The sequence below is a fragment of the Toxorhynchites rutilus genome, chromosome 3 (genome assembly GCF_029784135.1).
Source record: "Toxorhynchites rutilus septentrionalis strain SRP chromosome 3, ASM2978413v1, whole genome shotgun sequence".
Classification (NCBI taxonomy): Eukaryota; Metazoa; Arthropoda; class Insecta; order Diptera; family Culicidae; genus Toxorhynchites; species Toxorhynchites rutilus.
In genome coordinates, this window is record NC_073746.1 from 193,258,450 (window position 1) to 193,264,499 (window position 6,050).

Here is a 6,050-nt window from a genome sequence, read left to right on the forward strand (position 1 = left end):
CAACAAGGCCAAGATGGAAATTTGAAGTCAAATAAGCTGATTGATCCAAGACAATTCGCCTTCCGTGCGGGAAAAGGTACAGAAGATTGCCTTGTAGCAATCGAAAAAATCCCAGACGACGCAACTGAAAAATTACACCACATTGATATTGTTTCCCTGGATTTATCCAAGGCCTTCGATCGGGCATGGAGGTACCCAGTGCTGAAAAGCCTTTTCGACTGGGGGATTCGTGGGAGATTAGGTCTCTTCGTTAAAAGTTTTCTAGAAAACCGGTCTTTCAAAACCGTTATTAACAAACACCAATCTTCTCTAAAAATCCCAGAAAACGGCTTCCCACAAGGCTCAGCACTTTCACCAACCCTCTTCAACATTGCCATGCAATCTCTATTCGAGATTATCCCGGACCATATAAAGGTCATAGTCTATGCAGATGACATCACTCTTATCTCTACGAGCTGCTTCGGCTTAATTCAGAGAAAGAGGCTTCAAAAAACCATAGACTCCATCCAAAACTGGGCTCTAAAAACAGGTTTTAAAATTTCCCCGGAGAAATCCAAACACATACATATCGGAAAAGCTCTCAGAAGGAGAACCTATCTTCAGCTCAACAAAATCCCGATCCCTACAATAAGGACATTGAAAATACTAGGGGTTACTTTCGACAAGAAACTCAACTTCCTATCACATTCCCAAAAGACCAAAATAGCCACCAGAAAGAAACTGAACATCATCAAGGCTATCGCAGGCAACCTAGCCTCTGGTCATAGAAAAACGCTGCTAAATGTTGTAAATGTTTGGTTGGTCCCACAAATCCTTTACGGAATAGGCACCTTCAGCCGTGGAGGGGACAGGGTGTTAAACACCATTCAACCAATTTACAATAAAGCAATTAGGCTCGAAATTGGCGCTTTTCCCTCCAATCCTACTCTTGCTGTAATGGCAGAAAGTGGGCAACTTCCCTTCACCCACCTGGTAACAAAAGCCATCACCAATAAAGCCATCCGTCACTTGTCACTCCCCGAAAGCGACCACAATGTCCCATTAATACACAGGGCTAAAACATGGTTCAAAAATCTCACGAACAAAGATCTTCCCGATATATGTGAACGTTCATCTGCGACGGGAAGAAATTGGAACGTCAAACCGCCGAACATTAACCTTGAACTTCTCAAGGCAGTTCGGGCGGGAGACCCTTCTCCAAAAGTCAAAGCCTGCTTCAATAACCTCGTTGCATCCAATTTTCAAATCAACCACCAGGTATACACAGATGGTTCAGTCAGTGCCGATGGAGTTGGATGTGGAATCTTTGAGAGTAGATACACTGGTAGCTTTTCTCTTCCACCGCAATGCTCCATCTTCAGTGCGGAAGCTTTCGCCCTTTTAATAGCTACCCAAGAATGCACCCATGATTTTCTTCCTACCACAATATTCTCAGACTCAGCTAGCTGTCTCCACGATCTTCTAAGTGGAAACAGCAAACACCCATGGATTAAGCAAACAGAAGAGGCTGCTTCAAATAAAAACATCTCCTTCTGCTGGGTTCCTGGTCACTCAGGAATCCGCGGAAACACAGCCGCCGACATACTGGCCGGCAAGGGCAGCAAAATAGAACCCCCAGACATGCCCTGTCCTCCATCTGACATTGTCCGCTGGGTAAAACAGCAAGTCCGTGAAAGTTGGGACATAGGTTGGATAAACAGCCGCCCCACTCATCTTCATAAAATCAAAAATTCCACTCTCCCTTGGGAGGACCGTCTCAATAGTAGGGAAAGGCAAGTCCTTACCCGTCTTCGAATTGGGCACACTAACTTCACCCACTCACACTTGTTCTGCAGAGCCGAAAAACCCCAATGTGCTTGCAACGAAGCTCCGGTTTCCGTTAGCCATCTTTTACTTGAATGTCAACATACCAAAGATGCTCGAGTCCGACACAACATAGGTCAGAGTCTCCGAGATATCCTCAGTAGAGACGAGACCCAAGAAACCAATTTAATTGCGTTTCTGAAAGAAACCGACTTCTTTGGTAAAATCTAAACCGAAATACTAAATACCTTGGAAAGTGCTTATTAAAGTTCGCCACTTCACAGTCATGTATGCGTGTTTATGTGTGTATACACATGTATGTACGGGTCGGAAGGAAGGTATTCATACATGTATATACACGCATTCAATAATATTAAATAACAAATAATATAATATATACTTTCATACCCACATCTATCTTCTATCCATTACATTATACTTTAATCAACTTCCTATTCCTACAGCCACACTCACCAAGGAGAATAAATTCATTAAATAAACCTCTCCATTTTTCAGCTATACTATATACCATTAAATTCAAAACCACTATATTTTATTATCTATTCAAACTGTATTTCATTTCATTTCACCCCACCCCACACCTACTCCTCCCCTCTTTCCTTCCCATACCACTCCCACCCCCTCCCAATCCACTAATCCCACCCAAATCCTTTCCACTCCTTTCCTTCCTATCCTCCTGAGAGGGGCCGTTTTGTTTTTTGGCTTTGGAACACGCCTTTCGCTAGGTCACTTGTGCTTCGTTACTGCTTTGATCCTCGGATCAGTAAATTTTTACTTTTCTTTACAGCATATATTAAATATCTTATGAAGCATAGGATCCCTTCCTACCTTCTTCTTTAACCGAGAGTCGAGCGGACAGGTCTGATGAGTGATTTTGTTGGTTTCCCTTTCGCCAGTCCCCTCTGGGCTGGTTTTATTGTGGCTCTTCACTGGGCTGGAGGCGAATGAACTGCAAAGTTTAAAGCCTCTTAAAAACAAAGAAACAAACGCTTCCTTTGCTTTCGTTCATTTCTTACTCTACTCTCGCACCGTGAGGACTCGAGCTCGTTAGTCTTTCGCAGACAGCTCGTTAGTCATTCGGTGGTAAGGCACACGAAGTCAGCTCGGATAAGCGCACCAGTAACAGGATAGGTGGAGAAGCCACATCGCTATCGACCGGGAACTTTGCGTGAAATTCATCGCTATCGGAAGTCGACCGAATTGCTGATCCGAAAGCTACCTTTGCAGCATTTGGTTCGTGGAATTGCTCAGGACTTCAAAACCGACTTGCGCTTCCAAAGTTCCGCGGCTATGACGCTGCAGGAGGCTTGTTCGAAGATACCAATTTGTGTGCTATCCATGCAAAACGCGTCACATCATGCCCAAGGACATCCAGCTGGCCCATCGTATCCGAGGAGAGCGTGCTATTAGCTTAGCATATAATCAACGGCCCTTTTCAGGGCTCCAAATTTGATGGATTAGAGTACAGAAAAGTTTTTTACAGGCCGAACTGAAAGGAGCATTTAGCGAAAATCGTGGTTTCGAAATAATTCGTTACCGATAATCTCTTTCTGGCAAAACGATGTGGTATGAATCACATTATTTGAATGATAGAATGAAGAAGTTTTCTGCCAATTTCCTTCAACCTCCAAACGTATCTTTCTCCCGTTTGTCGTTTTCGCGTTCGCTAATCCTTTCTCACAACACCCATTTCTAGTTTGAGAAATTGTTGAGTAAACATTGTTTGCCAGTGCGCGTAGAGTGGGAATTCCTAAAGATTCATTGCACCTCTAATAAATTGCCGAAAGACGTGGTCTTACGTTGATCGCACTTGATTGAAAAAATCCAAAACGAAATGTATTTGGTCGCAGCATTGTATGAGTAGAAAGCAAATAATCGCTCGAAAATGACTTGATTTTCGCGTTGTGAAACATTTTCCGTTTTTCATGTTATGCATCCAATATTGGATACGAAAATTTCCACTGATGGGGAAAAAAATATTCAGAAGCTTTCCTGTTAATTGCGATTGATTGAAAAATAACAAAACCAAATGTATTTGGTCACAGTGTTATATGGATAGAAAACATTAAAATAAACTATTTCGCATGAATGTATTTTTCAATTCCCAGGGGAACTGGCAGATTATTTTTCAGCAACGATGATAGCAACGAGAATTCCGCGCGTGTATGTGTGTGTGTGTGTGGCGGCTGCTTCGATGTTTCAAGCGGAACCGTGGCATCACTCTCCTCCTGATGGATTCCCTTTTGGCCTTAGGTGCACAAACAGGCTCTTGGTGACACCGTTCATCAGCGCTTTCATGATAAACGAAATTAGCTTCCCAACAACAGCGACAACATGCTCCAATCGCTGTTCAATCATAACTGAGTGAGTTTACGAGCGGCGCTCGCTTATATACCGATTTTTGATTTCAATAGCCTGTTTTGAAAGCAATTTTAAGACTATTGAAACAAGTTTTTGGATGAAAAAGTAACAAGTATATGACGCGTAGACATTTTATCTTTCAAATGAAGTGTTTATCATACCATTTCGTTCAGTTGTTTAAGAGCTATTAACGCTCAAAATCTCGGTCTCCGGCGTAACGCTTTCGTTCTCGAAACTTTGGTTTTACACCCCGGTATAGAAATGAAAGACGTAGTCCTACGTCAAAATTGCTTTAAAAGCAAGCTATGGAAATCATAACAATCTAACTTATTGACGATGCTTGCATTTGTGTTGATCGGATATTTGTTCCCGAACACGGGCGCAAAACCACAGCGTCTAGGAAAATCGTCATAGCAGATACACACAAACTGCGAGTACTTTTTTACTCGCTTACATATGTAGTCAAAGGAATACGTGTTCCCGAACACGGACGCAAAATCAAATCGCCTTCAAGGTGCATGCAAGCTGCGAGTTTTCCGTCACTCGCTTGCATTTGTAGTAATCGGAATATGTATTCCGAAAACGGGCGCATAATCAAGGCGCCTTGGTTTTCTGACGTAGAACTACGTCTTTCATTAAGGGTGCCAAATCAGAAAACAGGTCACGTTTTTATGAAATAAAGTTAACGTTAATAACTATTTTTTGCCGCGAACGGATTTTGGCGATTTACATACTAAAGGAATCGGAAACTCCGTAAGATTTGTTTAATGTGCCAAACATTAGAATCCCTTGGTTTGTAAATGGTTAAAATTCATGAAAACTTTAAGCGTTTCCATTTTCCCATACATTTGTTCTATCCATTTGTGTGATTTCCCGAACAGAGCTGTCAATAACGAGCAACTTATCGACGACCAACGGAGGGGAAATCGTAGGATTCAAAGTCTCCGTGAGCAAAGGAAAAGTAGAAGAATGAAGGGGAATACTTGCCTAGAGTATAAACAGTGGATCTCACTGAGACAAACTTTCATTATCATTCCACTCCGACCGTCGACAGAGACGGACGTGTTTGGAGCTCCATTCATTACCTGATTTTTAAAAAAGCTATTAATTTCTCTTTTCAGATTGTCTACCTGCGATTCATCGACTACCTGTCTGCCCTTGAGGACTACAACAATGGGGAAAACCCGGTCAACCGACCCAGGCATACCACATGGCACCAACAAACGACATCGATCGGACACCGGCAAGGAGCCAATATTAGATAGGAACCGCTATGCTTTATTGGATGGCCATACCGAGGAGGAACCAACTACCAGGAAAGTAAATGTTGAGAAAAAGGTGAAAGTACTGTAGTAGATAGATGTCTCATATTAATAAATAAATTAACAATTACAAAGTATTCAATTATCTCAGTGTAATTAAGGTGAGGGCAAAGTAAATACACAAAGGTAAGTAGCGCTCGTTTAAGAAAATACGAAGCCGATAGAGAAATACGATTTCATAGCTGAGCGAAACTTGCTACCCGGAAGCGATGTATGGAGAAAAAAAATATAGCAGCTAGGTATAGGCTCGAGAATATGACAGAAAGAAAACGTTCATATGGAAGGAGAGAAACGTCGACAACACCTAGGCTACTGAGAGCGAGGTAGTCTCTCACATTCGGTGGAGGGCTCTCTGCAAGAGTGAAAAGGAAAGACAATGATAGTTTGCATAGGATTCCCACACGGACGCGAGAAAATCGTCTTGCTTCATTTCAGAAAAAAATACGAAGCCGAGAGAAATGAACCTGCAGAGAGAATCGGGAGAGAGATGAGGAAGGGTTTTTGATCGGGAGACTGGAACTCCACAGACATTCTGTTGGTTAA

General features: G+C 42.4%; 1 protein-coding gene across 3 annotated transcripts in view; it reads right to left on the bottom strand.

Annotated features, from left to right (window-relative positions):
- The window catches only part of LOC129780412 (uncharacterized), a 115,912-nt gene that overhangs the window by 77,068 nt on the left and 32,794 nt on the right, over positions 1–6,050 (bottom strand). The window lies entirely within an intron of this gene.